The following is a 17,921-nucleotide window of genomic DNA, read 5'->3' as shown; positions in this document are numbered from 1 at the left end:
TTCGCCGGCGCTTCTCCTCTACGGACAAGCGGGATCTGCCCAACTGCATGGGTTCCGGGTCAACGCTCCCAACTTCCGGTGCCATCGGCGAGACCGGCGAGTCAGGGACAGGATCCGGAAACCTGTTTTGCCGCATGCGACTCTCACGGCGAAGCAGTCTGGAGTCCACCCGGATGGCCAAATCCACTAGCTCGTCGAGGGTCTTGGGAAGATCTAGGGAGTAGATCTCGTCCTGAAGACGATCCGAAAGGCCATGAAGGAACATGTCCCATTGAGCCTCCGCGTTCCAGCCGGATTCAGCAGCCAACGTGCGGAACTCAATGGAATAGTCCGCCACGCTCCGATTCCCCTGGCGGAGCTCAGCGAGGACTCGAGCGGCCTCTCTCCCAGAGGCGGCCCGATCAAAGACCTTTTTTAGTTCCTTTGAGAACAGGTCGAACGAAGAACAACAGGGTAATTTCTTCTCCCATGCTGTGGTTCCCCATTGAGCCGCCCTTCCTGAAAGGAGAGTGATGACGAACGCCACCTTGGCCTGCTCTGAGGAAAACAAAGATGGCTGCAGGGAGAAGTACAGGGAGCATTTGGCTAAGAAGGACCGGCATAAGTGAGGCTCCCCAGCATAGCAGGTCGGCGGAGGAAGGCGAGGCTCAACTGAGCGACCAACGCCCAAGTTAGCACTGGCAGTCACCGGCGCAGGTATCACCTCCGGAGCTGGTGCAGGCTCCCCTTGTGTTGTTCCGGAAATCAGCTGTTGGACCTGCGTAGTGAGTAACGACACCTGACCAACCAAGGCCTGGATAGCCTGTGCAGTCGTGGCTAAAGCCTCGTCCTGGCGATCGATCCTGGCGTTGCTAGCAGTAAGGAACTCCGATATCTGAGAAGTACTCGCTGGATCCATGGTAAAGGTCAGTTCGTTTTGTCACGCTCAAAATAAATGTTCGGGTGGATCCAATAGCGAGTGAACAAAGTAATTTATTAAACACAGTCAAACTCAAAAAAGGCAGGATGTAACAAAAGAGTGAGGTGCTAAGGCTAGGGGAACAGGACAGGAATCGAACAGGAAATCAGGCTCTAGCAGAAGCTCCTCACGGTCCTGAGCACAGACAGAGAGACACACATGAGCACACGTAACGAACTGACAATGAACATTAAACACGTAGCACTTAAATAGTCACGATGATGTAATTCAGCTGGCGAAAAATCAATCCAGCGGAGTGACGTAAGGCCACGTGACCAAAACAACACACGTGGGCCACAAAAGCAAAACAAACCCACATGATCACACAGACATTCCGGAAGAGCGCACAAACCTGCAACCGTGACATAATTACTTCATGATTAATTTTATGCCATGTTATTTTCAAACAACAATTTATTTAAAGATTTAAATTAAGAACTTATATAAAGAAAAAATATTCATTTACTCCCTTGTGTCATTCCAAACCAATGCCCAGTATATTTTTTGGACATTTTATAAACTCCATTTTAATGATAAAAAATTTATTTAACAATATTATCATTATTACTACTTTAAGAAGTAAATTGCACTGTGCAACAACCAATTTAAATACATTTAAGTAAAAAAACAAAACAAAAAAAAAAAACATTATTTTGACAGGCATAAATTATATAGATTTAAACATTTATGAGGGTATGTAAATAATAAAATAATTCCATTTGTGTGTGTGTGTGTGTGTGTGTGTGTGTATCCCTTTAATATTGACATGCATTTTAGCTTGCATTTTAGGCATGACATGGCCAGCCATTTCATTTTTGTTCTTTGAAAATAGTTTCAAAAGAACCCAAAGTGTGATCAACTGTTCTGTTGCCAAGCAACACACAGACTGACAGGCTGAAACGCAGTGAACACAGACAAGCAAATTGAAACAAACAGTGAAAAATGCCAGCATAAATTCAACCAATTACACCATAAAACCAGAACTAAGCTGTTTTTATTAGGTCCATCTTGACCCTTGTCTTGTTGTTTCACTTGTACTTGTTGTACAGTAAGAGAGTGTATGATTTCTGTGAAAGAAAAAAAACAATAATAAGGAAAAAGATGAGCATTTAATTAAATGGTGAAATAAAACCATCTCCAATAACTCAAAATAACATCTGGACAGAGGCTGAGGACTAAATCAAAGCAAAAATAATAAAAGAATAGTAATAGACAGTGAGATCTTGTGAGATCAAAGTAAAGCGTGCCCTTGTTTTATTGAAATAGTTCAGTCTTTGCTTGAGGCAGTGTCTGATCCTCGGCCAGAGAGTTGTTTTTTCTGTGCACCAGGAGGGACACTTGGGGTTGATGAACCTTCATCTAAGGGTCTCACTTTTTTAGGATGTACTTTAACAAACAGGAAACCAACCGACAGACAGATAGACAGAAAGGCCGGTAGGCATCGCCACATGGGTCTGACGTCTCTGTAGGAGTTTGACATTTTTCAAGATTATGACTATGAGAATACGGTTCAGTTTAAAATCAACATCTAATCACATCTATTTATTTTCTTTATACACTTTTTTTTTTCGTTTTTAGTTCTGTAATGGCAAATCACTTTTTACAAAATCAGGAAAATATAATTAGGATAAGACAGGGTTTCCCAAACTGGAATTTTTGAAAGACAGAGTTAATAAAAAACTGAAACAATGATTAAATAATATGAAAAATATATTCAATTCAAATAAATAACCCTAAAAAACAAACAAACAGTAGTTTACCTGCATAATCACGCTGCATGCACATGCAAATGTGTTCTTAAATTATTAAAATTCGCTCTTAAAAATTTCAGAGGTGCTTAAAGTAAATATTTTAAGTCTTTTTTTATCTGCTGACAAAAATGGTACCCAGACTCATTGGAAAAACATACTTCTACTAACTATATGAAAAATACTTCTAAAAACTATATGAAAAATAGGGAAGTATGTTTTTACAGCTAATAAGACTTTGTAAATTAAACAAAACAATTTGTTGCCACTGTCACTTTTTAGTGATAGATATTTTGTCCAATGACATCACAAACACAAATGCATGTACCTGATTCATTAATTCCTTTTCTTTTTGGATTTGTACTTTTATTAATCTGGGGTCGCCACAGCGGAATGAACTGCCAACTTATCCATCATATGGTTTTACGCAGCGGATGCCTTTCCAGCTGCAACCCATCACTGGGAAACATCCATACACACTCACTCACACTCATACACTTACGGTCAATTTTAGCATACCCAATTCACCTGTACCACGTCTTTGGACTTGTGGGTGAAACCGGAGCACCGGGCGAAACCCACGCAAACAAGGGGAGAACATGCAAACTCCACACCGAAATGCCAACTGACCCGGCCAAGGCTCGAACCAGCGACCTTTTTGCTGTGAGGCTAACGTGCAACCCACTGCCTCACCGCGTCGCCCGTACCTGATTCAACTTAGATTTATTTCTAAATGAGGAATCCTTTGAACTTATGTGATTTTTACAAATTGCATATCTGATATTTAAAATCCAAAATTGGGTCACCGAAAGCCAGACCACTGAAAACATGCTCAGGACTTGCCAATTCTGTTGATTAACGTAATAATGTTGTAAATAATGTACAGGATCTTGCATGAACCAATAATTTTTTCTATATAAGACATCATTGTGTCATCATCAGTCACAGGGAAATATGTTTTATTTTTTGACAGTACTGATAACCACTCACTTGCCTTTTAAGAGGGACCAAGTACCACAGTTTCAACAACAAACAACAATAATTGTTGTCAAAACTTCCCTTTTAATCTCCACAGTCTAACTAATCCTACTCTATTCTGGTATTAAAGGTTCACAAAACCCTCGAGTACTTTTTTTGAGATGTTAACAGATTTTTGTGTGTTGAGCATCAGTTAAGACAATGTTAGCACCTGTTAGCTTTAATTGTGGAAAAAAATTGATAATTTTGTCAGCTAATTTCAGTTTCCGTGTTTAAAATAATTTTTGGGATGGGATCAAAATCAGCGACGTAGCGCAAAACTGCAAGTGCAAACATGACACGTCAGTTTCTCATTATTATTCATAGCAGAGTTTTCTTATACTATGAGAAGAGCCGGCTTCTTAATTATTCATGACTGCGTGTGCTTTCCGAAGGCAAGACACAGACCTGCCAGTGCCAAGCTGTGAGACACGTTGATGACTGGGTGAGACTGCGACCACTGACCCACGGCACACAGTATTTAGTCTTTCATGAAGGTTTGTATGTGTTTGTTTCCATGATCCACGAGGTTTGTTGCATGTTTTTCCCTGCGATGCTGTCAAGGCCGATACAGCAAAGCTGTTGTACAGCAAAGCTGTTGTGCAGCAAGCATTTTTGTCGGGAGAGCAGTACGAGAATTGGAGAATGGCGGACTTTGTCTTTTATCAGGAGTTTGTTCACATTTAGACACTTTGCTGTGCTGCTGTGTTTGCCTAAATCCTCTAGAATCTAGATTAACAACAGGGCTATTGGTTAAATGTGACAGGGCGAGAGACCTGCTGCACTGAGTCTGCATTCAGACCCGGGGATTGAGGGATAAGTCCTCATTTATAGTGTTTATATGAACACAAATATCTTTATAATGATATAAATTGTGGTGTATATGAAACTACGAATAACAAATTTTAGGACATTAAATAACTGTAAACTATATAATCATGCGTCTCCTCATGGTTTGTGTCTCTTTTTTTTTCGCTCCCCTCCTTCTCCCTGCTGGCCACGCGCACTCCTGCCTTTTGCTCGTAGAGCTCCACACCTATTATGATGCATCTTTTGAAAAGGATTCTGAGGTAGACCTGCACAAAAAGAAGGGGGTGTCATGGCCCTTTAAGCACACACTTCCATGATCCAATCAATGACCTAAATCTGATACCATTATTTTGGCTTTGGCACACCAAAGCGATTAATTGACTTTACTTTCGAAAAAATAAGTAAACTTGTTGCATTTAAAGTGCTTATTTAACTTCATTTGAAAAAGTGAGTAAACATTTGCCTTATAATGATTAAGCAACTGAATTATAAATAAGTTAAGTCAACCTTTCAAACAGTTCCAAGTTACATTGTTAGACTTTACCACAAGTTTATAGACATTTACTGCAAAAACACCCAGTAAAATACCACATACATTCTTTAAAGTTCACTGCTGTAATATGCACTTCATTGTTAGTCATTTTAAAACGTTTACAGTAACTTACTGCATATTAGGAATTTGCGGTATTCTACTGTAATCAAAGTACTCAAGTACTGCTACTGTAGTTGAAGACAAAAATTAGACAGTTAATGAAAAAATATAAATTAACATCTTGTATTACAAAATGCATTTAAAATAGATTGGTTAATGAAAATTTCATTTGTAAACCATTTTAAGTGAATAATTACCATAGTGTACACGATCTTGTCACTTATTTGGAAATTATTAAATTCAATAGTAAATAGTAAAAATAATGGTTTGTATACTGCTGGTAATGTAAAAATTGTCATTCTGAAAAAAATTTAATAGTGGTAAAGGGTGTTTTATCATATAAATAAGTTGCAGTAAAATACGTGGCCTTATTTGGACAGTTAATGAAAAATAAGTAGCCTTATGTAAAATGAAAATGCAGTATAGGACCCTACTGTAAAACACATTTTTAGGTAAGTTACTGTTGTAAAGGGGGAGTTGTGGTAACTTGCTGGCAATAGTGCTGACAGTAAATTACTGCCAAACTGCAATAAAATGTTTAACAGTGGACTGACTTTTTTAAGAAGTCAACTATTAACTTTTAAGGGAAGGTTTTAGATTCCCATTGGAAAACATTTCTGCTGTGTGATTTTTCTTTTAGATCAACATAGAGTAAAAAAAGTCCAGAGCTAGTGACTCAAATTTTTTTGCGATTCGATATAATATCCCTTATCAACCCAACCCTACGTGCACATGTCGCACTACTATACATAATAAAAGCACTACTATACATAAAAAAATAATATGAGTAAATAGATTTTATGCAGACTTTAACTACAACTAAAGTTGCTACAGTTCAAGACCTATTTTGAACCCCATAGCTTCAAACAGCCAGGGTTATTTACATTCACTGTTAAAAGTTAATGTGTGACAGCTTTCTCCCCTCAGTTAAATATCGCTCACAGTCAGACAATTGAAAAGTTATGTTCTCTTGAACCATAATCACTTGAATTTCTGATTTGCATTGATCAGTAATCAGTTAACACCCAAAAAAACACTTTATAACTATATCATGATCTGCTAATAACCTTCAACAAGGCAATATAGTGAATCCTTATCATCCTCACGAGTGTTTTGGGTTAAATCCCTTCAGCATCAAAGGGAATTCTGGTAATTAGATTTGCACCTTTCATGATCAAAAATGTCAAATACAATAAAAACACATCGAAAGTGTATACAGAATGCCTGCTGCTCAGAAGCAAGGACACATGTAATGGCCTTGTAAAATATAAAAGCCATTATGTGTCTCTCCCCTTCTTTGCATGTATATAAAAGCACTTTACTCTGACCACAGACACTTATTGGTGTGTGTGTAAAGTAAAGTGCCTGCTGATATTCAGTTTGCCAGGCCACCCACAGCGGCTGCGGATTCCCTGTATTATTTCCAGAAGTGTAAAGAGCAGTCACGATCTGCCGGGAACCACCACGTCACGCTTGAGTCAGACTAAACCGCCACATTCCTGCTACCAGCACAGACTGTTATGTGTTATAGATTTACAGAGGAAAAACAAAGATTACAGCACTTTCAGTTTCGCAACTTTGTGTGCTTGAACTCTGTACAGACAGTTTTTTTATCCCAGAAAACAGATATGGAGACTGTACACACGGACGTACTGTTTGTTTGTTGCAGTTGCTCACAAAAGCTCTTAAAGTGTCTGATTCAAAATTCTGCATTGTTTTTTTTTTTAATCTAATTGCATTTTAATTCAGTAAAGTTGTTACAAAAGTTTTTATTTAAAAAAAAAATGTGGCAGTAAGAGTTTATCTGAGATTCTCCATTACTTCCTTACACTATTACTTCACCTAAAAGTATTTTCATCATTGGCTCAGATTCTTGTTTTTCGACTTTTGCTTGTCAAACTAAGATATTTTTAACAAATGTAAAATATTTTCCCATCAATCCTATTGTTAAGTCTGACATAACTCAAAGTGGTCCAACTGCTCTATTAAACTGTATAGGGAGGCTCAATAAACAGGTAATAATAAACATTTACAAAAAGCTGTACTACATTGAATTATCACAATAACAATAAATATCCATGCTTAATATCAGATGGTCAGAAAGTGATTCATTGTTTATATTTTGTTTAAATATTGATGTCTATGACAAGCTAGCAAAAATAAAGCAATCTACCAAAAACAACAGTTTGAGACAGTAATCCATGCTTTTGTGACCACTAGGTTAGATTACTGTAATGCATTGTATGTGGGGAGTAGCAGGTCAGCTATTGCCCGTTTGCAAATAGTGCAAAATGCTGCAGCATGCCTGTTAACTGGTACTCACAAATATGACCACATTTCCCCTTCCGTGGTCTCATTTAATTCAGCTCTTTAAACTTTTTTTTGTTGTTGTTGTTGTTGTTTGCATTCGACACCTGATCTTAATACCTGGTTATTTTAATTTCTATGCCTTTTTAGGTAGTTTAGCTTAAATTTAATTTTGTATTTAATACACTATTATGTTTATTTTTTTGTATATTTTCTGTACAGCACCTTGGCTGACTTCTGTGTTTTTAAAGTGCTCTATAAATAAACTCCAGAGACTGTTGTGTAAAACATGATTTTATATAAGATTCACTTTAATGTGTGATGACTAAAAATTGGTCATAAACAAATATTTTCTCAATTCAAATGAGAAGTGGCTTGCACCGCAATAGTATTTCATACATCACGACTTAACAAGTGGATTGAAAGTCAGGGCTGTCAAAAAAAAAAAAAAACATTTTTTGCATATAAGGTTTTGTCAAGCAATTGTAGCACTACTGTAGAATATTCGTTACACCTGAAAAATCACAAGTATTACTTAAAGATTATTATGATATAATCTGATTTTGTCTGACACATGGCTTGCAGAGGGCATTAATACGGCAAGCCAAGCCTAAATAAGAAATGCTTACAGACAAACATGTTCCTGCAGTCTACCATTTTTGGCAAATAAAATATTGACATCAACTGCTTGACATTGTCAGTTTTGTTTATTTAACCCAGTATCATTAAGCAACCAAGATTCAGCCTAATGAATAACATTAAACTTCAAATTCCAACAAACTAAATGATATAACAAATTTTAGCACTTGTATTTTGCTAAAGTGTAAAGTTCAGAATAAAACACAGTCGCATAACATTCAGTAATCCTAAAAATACATGCAAATTATTAGAAACTGTTGAAACTCTATCAGTTTATGAAGATGCTCTTTTTTTTCCTGATCATCTACAAGATTTCCAAGTAAAAACACCCCTTATATATATATATATATATATATATATATATATATATATATATATATATATATATATATATATATATATATATATATATATATATATATATATATCACAATATACAGCAAAGATTTTATTCACGTAAAAACCTTGATCATAGAAAATAAAAAGAAGCTCAAGCATACCTGTGTGATGCAAGAGGCTTTCTTTAAATCGCTCTATTTATATGGACTTACTTTTTAATCTCTTTAAGAAAGTTTTGATATGAAACATTGAGTGAACAGGCCTTCACTCCAGGGACAAAAATCTCTTATATTCAATAAAACAATTATTCTGAGGATTAACAAATTTTAATGGTTTTGGATTGAATTTTATACTCATTTTTGCCTTGTTATATTACTACAAGCTAGCGATATATTTGAATACATTTTAAACCCTACAATTTGCGGATATTGCTTCATATGTTGTCATAATTTCTTAGTTTTGGTTTCTTGTGAAACCACAGGGAAAGCAGTCAGTCGAATCAGCCATTGCCCAGCAAGCATTTTTTGTTTTTAAAAGATGTCTAATGGATGTCTAGTAGACGTCTAAACATAGTTGTCTGGGCTTAAACAAGACTAAATTTGGGCTGTCAGTTAAAATCTAACAGGCATCTAAGAATAGGCCAAAACTAGAGAAGTTGTCAAATAAACAGAAATGAATGACTACATATGAAGTCTGTCTTATCTGTCTATTTGACAACTAGACTAGTTTAGGCTATTCTTGGATGTCTATTAGATTTTCACTAACAGACCAAGTTTAGCCTTGTTTTAGCCAAGCTGTCTATGTCTATTAGACATCTATTAAACACAAAATTGTTTGCTGGATAGCCACAATAGGCATTAGCCAAACCATGCAAGAAACACATTTCAATCAATCCTACTGTAGCTGTTTTAGTGGCAAATAATCTACTTTAATATTCTCTGAAGTCTTACATACATTTCCTAAGTAATTTTCCATCAGAGAAAGCTGCATTTTCATAGAATAAGAGGACGTGCTAAGGGGGCAATCTGTGCAGATTGATCTGTACTTGAATCTTTCATCTCCACAGTACCTGATTAAATAAAGTCAGATTCAATCAGAGCGCCAGAACAGTTGGATGACTTTGTGCCGAGAAGAACAGGCATGGTATATTCACAGAGTCTGGTACGGTTTAATGAGTATCTGTGTGCCAGCCAGAGTCAAAACAGTCATTATAAAGTTCACAAGTGTTTTGCTTTGACTACAGATTCATTTGCCCACACACAGTCACTCCTGAGCATGTGAACAAGCGTGAAAAGGTTTGATATAGAAACCCCAGTCATTCGTCTCCACTATCAAGCAAGATTTTAGAAATATAGACATCAAAACATCCTGTGCACCTACATATACAGGAATTACTGATGTGGGCCTTTACCAAAAACATGCAAACATCTGAGTCAATGAATTTGTACTAACAAGTTTGTATATAAATCGTAGACACATTTGTAGAAAGATTGAAAAACATGCCAAATTAAGCATATCACAGACTCAGTGTTTTTCAAACCACCCTCTTGTGCTCACCAAGGGCTGCATGATATTGGACAAAAAGTGACATTGCGATATTTAGTTTCTCTGTGATATATATTGCGCTATGAATATAATTTCACAAGATACTTTTACTGATACTTATAACTCTATTTGAAATTCATTCATCAATTTACATTGATTGGGATTGTTTTGTAGAGGAGTATCTGAATAAAATAAAATATAGTTGAACAGATACAAATTCATTTTATGGTTTTCTGTGGAATCTTAATGTACTGAGGTACAGAAATCCAATAATATTATATAAAACAACACTGTATAGAGTCTTCATTTGTATACATGATTAAATACAATTCATTTTGGTTTATTTACTTTTATAACATCTTGGTTTAAGTTTGCTTAAAGGTTCAAGACCCCCTTGAGTATTTTTTTTTTTTTGAGATTTTAACAAAATTGTGTTAGTTGAGCATCACTTAAGACAATGTTAGCACCTGTTAGCTTTAATTGTAGGGAAAACTGGATAATTTTGAGCTATTCTAGGCTAATTTCAGTTTCCGGGTTTAAAATTATTTTTGGGACATGATCAAAATCAGCGACGTAGCGCAAAACTGCAAGTGCAAAGATGATGCGTCGTTTTCTCATTATTATTCGTAGCAGAGTTTTCTTATCCTATGAGCAGAGGCGGCTTCTTAATTATTCATGACTGCTTGTGCTTTATGAAGGCAAGACACAGTCCTGCCAGTGCCAAACTGTGAGACCCTATGTTGATGACTGGGTGAGACCGCTTCAACGGACCCACAGCAAAGTCTTAGCTGTTCATGAAGGGTCGTATGTGTTTGTTTCCATGATCCATGGGGTTTGTTGCATGTTTTTTCCCATGATCCTGTCAGGGCTGATACAGCAAAGCTGTTTGTGTGCAGCAAGCATTTTTGTCGGGAGAGCAGTATGAATATGGAAGTCCTCATTTATAGTGTTTATATGGACACGATTATTTTTATAAAGATTTAAATTGTGGTTGTGTGTATATGAAATTACGAACAACAAATGTAGCAGGGCATTAAATTACTGTTTATTTCTCTGCAGTTTAACTTTGTAAACAATAAAATAATGCGTCTCCTCACGGTTTGTCTCATTTTGTGAGCTGACCGGACTGACAACAGTCGTTCGCTCCTCTCCTTCTCCCCTGCTCTGCTGGCCACGCCCACTCCTGCCTCTGATCACGGAGCTCCACGCCCATTATGATGCTTTTTTTGAAAACTCTAAGGTAGACCGAACCGAAAGAGGGGGTTGTCAGGGCCCTTTAAATCTTACACAGTCAAGAGTCTCAAAAACACATTAAAATTAAAATATTCTACTTTATTTTATAGAGTTAAAATTTGTGATGAACCCAAATCACATTCTGAACTGTGATGCTGATTAACTAAAATCTCAACTTGACATTGCAGATCCTGCGATCGGACTATTGCAAATTCACACATTGTGATATCGACGCAGCCCTATCACTAAGTATGCTTTTAAAAATAGAAAATACTATAAAATGAGTTATAATGTAAAATATTTTTGTAGAAAAAATGTCTAAATGAATATTTACTGTTCCCCTTCGGTTGGGGAACTTCAGTGCCATGAATGGGAGGATTCGGATCAGAAGCCGCTTATCTGGAGAGTATTGAACGGGCCAATGAATGAAATTAATTGGCAGCGTAAGCTTGCGCAGGTGTGCGACATCTGCAATTATCTCAGCATATAAGCACACCTGAAGCCAGCAGACGCCATCCTTTTCGCTTCAGATCCTTTCTGAGTGAGTCGATGAGGGTTCCTCTTGCTGATCAGCACTTCAGAGCGAACGAGTGTGTCTCCCGGTCCAGAGTGGGTCTTCGCGGTGGCAGACGGTCGAGCTGGGTTACTCCCTTGCCTGCGGTTCTTTGGGTCCGGTCCTCCAGAGCGGTGCGTATAGTTGCAACTTTCCTAAAAGAGCAACACAGTCGTGCAGCACGTCCTTTTCAGGATGGCGCTCCGACTGTGCGTTTCTGGATGCGGGGGTTTCCTGTCTCCGGATGATGGACACGATCACTGCATTGCATGTTTGGGGGTCCAGCATGTTAATGCGGTGCTCGCGGGCGGTTCATGTCGTCATTGCGATGCCATGACCGTTGCACAGCTAAGATCGCGGCTAACTTTCGCAAGAGAGCGAGCCACCCCAGTTGCCTCGGGCAGATCTGAGGGTTTCAGCGGGAGCTAATCCGCCGCCCACGGGCTCGCGGACCTCTCGCTCCTCACGGCGCTCCATCCAAGCTTCGGGTGGTGAGAGTGATCCGTCTAACCAGATGGTAGCTCTCACACTCGCTGACACCGGAGATCAGATGTCCTCCGCGGCATCGGAGGGTGGGCTTTCACTGTCCGACGAAGATCCGGACCCGCTCGCCCCCTCCGGGCAGGTGAGCGCTGTCAAATCGGATCCTGAAGCGGACATGTTAGCCGTGCTTTCCCGGGCTGCTTCGGCCGTGGGGTTGGAGATGGTTTATCCCCCAGCTCCGCGGCCGGACCGACTAGATGGGTGCTACGTAGAGGACCAGAAGGCGAAGCCTTCGAAGCCTCTCGTCCCCTTCTTCCCGGAAGTGCACAGTAGGCTCACGCAGTCCTGGAGGGCACCTTTCTCTGCCCGTGCTGCGAGTGCCTCCGCCCTCACCGCCCTTGACGGCGGAGCTGCCAGGGGGTATGAGGCGATCCCGTCAGTGGAGCGCGCTATCGCGGTCAATCTTTGTCCGCGCGGCGCCTCTACGTGGCGGGGTTTGCCCCGCCTCCCGTCCAAAGCCTGTAGGTTGTCTGCCTCCCTCGGAGACAGAGCTTATAAGGCTGCGGGCCAGGCTGCTTCTGCTTTGCACGCGATGGCCACCTACCAGCGCTACCAAGCGCAGGCGCTGGCCGAGCTGCACGAGGGCGGGTCCAACCCAAGCTTATTACATGAGCTGCGCACCGCGACCGACTATGCTCTTCGGACTACTAAGTCCGCCGCGTGTGCGCTGGGGAGGACGATGTCCACACTTGTGGTTCAGGAACGCCACCTCTGGCTAAACCTGGCCGATATGCGCGACGTTGACAAAGTTCGCTTTCTTGACTCGCCCATATCCCAGGCTGGCCTGTTCGGCGACACCGTCGGTGAATTCACCCAGGAATTCAAGGCGGTGAAAGAGCAGTCGGATGCGATGGGCAATGTCATCTATCGGCGTGGCCGTAAGCCCGCCGAGCCATCCACCTCCGCTGTTCCTCGCCGAGGGCGCCCGCCAACGAGTGCTGCCCCGCCCCCGCCTGCGCCTCCGGCCAAGCGGGCGCGGCGTTCACCTCGAAAGCAGGCAGCCCCTCCTGCCCAGGGCGCCGTTAAGTCCGGTAAACGGACCGCGAAGCGTCCCTGAGACAGGCCATCCGGAGAAGAGGAAACTTGCTCTTTCCCCGCTGGAGGGCGGGGCCCCGATAACAACGGTACTTTTCAGTGCCACCAAAACATCAGTAAAAGAGCACTTTTTCCCTTCCCCGGATGTGACTGCACGAGTTCTGCCAGTCCGGGACGCGCTGCCTTCCGGCTCGCAGACTCTACGTGCTTCGCCAGTGGCTCACGAGCGCTGGGGGGACGGTCTCCCTTTCCTCAGCCCTCCAGCCCCCTCTCCGGAGTCAGGGTGCGGAGCCAGAGCGAATCGCTCTCCTCCAGCTCTTCCGCGGGACCCTCGTGCTTCCCGGATCAGCACACCCACTCCGCGCTGCCCCACCGCTGGTACGTCAGCGATTGTAGCGATGACTCCATTAGCGAGGGCTCTGCCTGCCTGGTTAGCGCGGGCCAGCCCCTCGCGGTGGCTCATACGCACAATCAGACTCGGTTACGCGATTCAGTTCGCGAAACGGCCCCCCAAGTTTACGGGCGTGTATTTCTCCAGGGTCAACCCCCTGTCCGCCCCTGTCTTGCGAGAGGAGATTGCTGCCCTCCTGGCGAAGGGTGCAATCGAGCCGGTTCCTCCAGCCGAGATGGAGAGTGGGTTTTACAGCCCATACTTCATCGTACCCAAAAAGAGCGGTGGGTCACGGCCAATCCTAGATCTGCGCGTTTTGAACCGCTGTCTGCACAAGCTGCCGTTCAGAATGCTCACGCAGAGGCGCATTTCTCCAATGCGTTCGTCCTCGGGATTGGTTTGCAGCCATAGACCTGAAGGACGCGTATTTCCATGTCTCCATTCTTCCACGCCACCGCCAATTTCTGCGGTTTGCGTTCGAGGGTCGAGCGTGGCAGTACAAGGTCCTCCCCTTCGGGCTCTCTCTGTCTCCGCGGGTCTTCACCAAACTCGCGGAGGGTGCCCTAGCGCCCCTTCGGCTCGCGGGCATTCGCATACTCAATTATCTCGACGACTGGCTGATTTTAGCCCACTCGCGGGAGCAATTGATTATGCACAGGGACAAGGTGCTTCGGCATCTCCGCCTACTGGGGCTTCAGGTCAACCGAGAAAAGAGCAAACTCGCCCCCGTGCAGAGGATTTCTTTTCTCGGGATGGAGCTGGACTCGATCACCATGGTAGCGCACCTCTCCGAGGAACGCGCTCGCCTGTTGCTGAACTGTCTGAGGGAGCTCGACAGCAAACTAGTGGTCCCACTGAAGTTCTTTCAGAGGCTCCTGGGGCATATGGCATCCGCAGCCGCCGTCACGCCGCTCGGGTTGCTCCATATGAGACCACTTCAGCACTGGCTTCACGATCGGGTCCCCAGACGCGCATGGCACGCGGGCACACACCGGGTCTCGGTTACTGCGCTGTGTCGCCGCGCCATCAGCCCTTGGAACGACCCCTCGTTCCTACAGGCCGGTGTGCCTCTAGGACAGGCGTCCAGCCATGTTGTTGTTTCAACAGACGCTTCCAACACGGGTTGGGGGGCCGTGTGTCGCGGGCATGCGGCTGCGGGCCTCTGGAAGGGTGCCCAGCTGCATTGGCATATCAATCGCCTAGAGCTGTTGGCAGTGTTCCTCGCTCTCCACCGCTTTTTACCGGTGCTGGAGCGGCAACACGTGCTGGTCAGGACGGACAGTATGGCGGCGGCGGCGTATATCAACCGCATGGGGGGTATGCGCTCTCGCCGCATGTCTCAGCTCGCCCGCCGTCTGCTCCTCTGGAGTCACCCGCGGCTGAAATCGCTGCGCGCCATTCACGTCCCAGGCACGCTCAATCGTGCAGCCGATGCGCTCTCACGACAGCTGTTACGCCCTGGAGAATGGAGACTCCATCCCGAGTCTGTTCAGCTGATATGGGCGCGATTCGGGGAGGCCCAGATCGATCTGTTTGCTTCCCCCGAGAACGCTCACTGCCAGTTGTTTTTTTCCCTGACCGAGGGCTCTCTCGGCACGGATGCACTGGCCCACAGCTGGCCTCGGGGCATGCACAAGTATGCGTTTCCCCCAGTGAGCCTGCTCGCGCAGTTTCTGTGCAAGGTCAGGGAGGACGAGGAACAGGTTCTGCTAGTTGCGCCCCTTTGGCCCAACCGGACCTGGATATCAGAGCTCTCACTCCTCGCGACGGCCCTCCCCTGGCGGATCCCTTTGAGAGAGGACCTACTCTCTCAGGGACAGGGCACCATCTGGCACCCTCGCCCCGATCTTTGGAACCTCCACGTGTGGTCCCTAGATGCGAGGAAGACTTAGGTAACCTACCGACTGCGGTGGTTAATACCATCACTCAGGCTAGAGCCCCCTCCACGAGGCGCGCCTACGCCCTGAAGTGGAGTCTATTCACTGAATGGTGCGTCTCTCGCAGAGAAGACCCCCGAAATTGCCAGATTAGTGTTGTGCTCTCTTTCCTTCAAGAGAAGTTGGACAGCAGGCTGTCGCCCTCCACTCTCAAGGTTTACGTGGCCGCCATCTCCGCTTATCATAGCGCGGTAGCTGGCGGCACCGTGGGAAAGCATAACCTGGTCATCCAGTTCCTTAGGGGTGCTAGGCGAATTAATCCATCTCGCCCCCCTCTCATGCCCTCTTGGGATCTCGCCCTCGTTCTCACGAGTCTGCGATCCGATCCCTTTGAGCCACTCGAATCAGTATATCTAAGATTTCTGTCCCTGAAGACAGCTCTGCTGGTTGCGTTGGCCTCCATCAAGAGGGTCGGGGACCTGGAGGCATTTTCGGTCAGTGACTCGTGCCTGGAATTCGGGCCGGATTACTCTCACGTTATCCTGAGACCCCGCCCCGGTTATGTGCCCAAGGTTCCTACCACCCCCTTTAGAGATCAGGTAGTGAACCTGCAAGCGCTGCCCCCGGAGGAGGCAGACCCAGCCCTTTCTTTAATTTGTCCAGTTCGCGCTCTGCGCATTTATGTGGACCGTACTCAGAATTTTAGATCATCTGAGCAGCTCTTTGTCTGTTATGGCGGTCGGCAGCAGGGAAGTGCCGTATCAAAACAAAGATTATCCCACTGGATTGTGGATGCCATTTCACTCGCTTATTCGAGTCGAGGTCAGCCGTGTCCCCCGGGAGTTCGTGCACACTCCACTCGGAGCGTTGCATCCTCTTGGGCGCGTGCACGCGGCGCCTCTCTAACAGACATCTGTAGAGCTGCGGGCTGGGCGACACCCAACACATTTGCAAGGTTTTACAATCTGCGAGTGGAGCCGGTTTCCTCAAGGGTATTAGGTAACCCTTTGGTGATTGAGGAGACAACTCGGTAGGGTGTTGAAACACGCTTGCGGCGCCATTCTCCCTAACACGGAGGTACGTGCGCCTTTTTTATCTGTCAGTAAAGTTCCCCGTCAGGTGAGCCCTGCAGATTCCTCCGTGGCCCCCAGCACTGACTCAGCGGAGGAGTCACTTGCTGGCCCACTACGTTGTAGGTCTGCCCGCTGGTCAGCCCGCGTTTTGGGTATAGGTGCCTGCTATGCGTGATCCCCACTAGGCGATCCCATATGCTTATTCCGCCACGGTTAAGTCCCCCCCCTGGGTGGACCCGTGTCTTCCCTCTCCGCTAACCACTCTTTTGCTATGCGTACTCCCCCTTTTTAGGGCTAGTCCATAGGTAAATTCTGCCATCTATCCCCCCCTTGGGTAACGGATGGCCTCCGCAGCGTCCTCCCTATCGGGATTGCACGCTTCCCAACGTACTGTCGTATTTCCTAGAATTATCTAGATGCTCACGACTTCCCAAAAAATATATCTAAATCCGTAAAACTTCTGTTGAAGTAGGATAAATTAGGGCCAGGGACACGTTGGAGGACCGCGCCCCCCATGATGTGGGTGCGTCACGCTTGCTTGACTATCTCCTCATCGGGGGTGTTGGTAAGGTGCAGTCATTATGGCGCTTTCCATATTCTCCCATTCATGGCACTGAAGTTCCCCAACCGAAGGGGAACGTTCGAGGTTACAGAAGTAACCCTTCGTTCCCCGAGGAGGGGAACGGAAGTGCCATATTCCGTCGCCATAATGACTGTCCCTTAGCTGTTTGAAAGTCTCTTCAGCTTAAAAGGATGGCGTCTGCTGGCTTCAGGTGTGCTTATATGCTGAGATAATTGCAGATGTCGCACACCTGCGCAAGCTTACGCTGCCAATTAATTTCATTCATTGGCCCGTTCAATACTCTCCAGATAAGCTGCTTCTGATCCGAATCCTCCCATTCATGGCACTTCCGTTCCCCTCCTCGGGGAACGAAGGGTTACTTCTGTAACCTCGAACGTTTTATGCATGCTTTATAAACAGAAAACAGCTGTTGCAAATTGAACAAAATATACTGTCACACAATAAAAAATTTTCTTACTCTACCGATTCCTTAGTAGTTACTTACTTAAAAATGTGAGCAAACAAGTAACATTAAAAGCAACAAGTTGACTTTACTTTAAAAAGTTGAGTAAACTCATAACCTGGAACTGTTAATTTGACTTAAGTTTTTTAACTAAGCACATAGTTCATTTACTTAAT

At 43.9% G+C, this 17,921-nt stretch overlaps 1 long non-coding RNA gene across 4 annotated transcripts in view; it reads right to left on the bottom strand.

The window, feature by feature from the left end:
* The window catches only part of LOC141379126 (uncharacterized), a 113,766-nt gene that overhangs the window by 86,608 nt on the left and 9,237 nt on the right, over positions 1 to 17,921 (bottom strand). For 3 of the 4 annotated variants that reach the window (XR_015516926.2, XR_015516927.2, XR_015516923.2), the window contains exon 2: positions 1,948 to 2,025. The exons of the other annotated variant lie outside the window; for it this stretch is intronic. This is a non-coding gene — a long non-coding RNA (uncharacterized LOC141379126). The remainder of the gene's footprint in view (positions 1 to 1,947; positions 2,026 to 17,921) is intronic. 4 annotated transcript variants of the gene reach the window in all.

This window comes from Danio rerio, chromosome 19, assembly GCF_052040795.2.
Source record: "Danio rerio strain M-AB ecotype USA chromosome 19, GRCz13ab, whole genome shotgun sequence".
NCBI classification, from domain to species: Eukaryota; Metazoa; Chordata; class Actinopteri; order Cypriniformes; family Danionidae; genus Danio; species Danio rerio.
The sequence above is the reverse complement of the archived record's forward strand: the minus strand, read 5'-3'. Positions and strand labels throughout refer to the sequence as shown.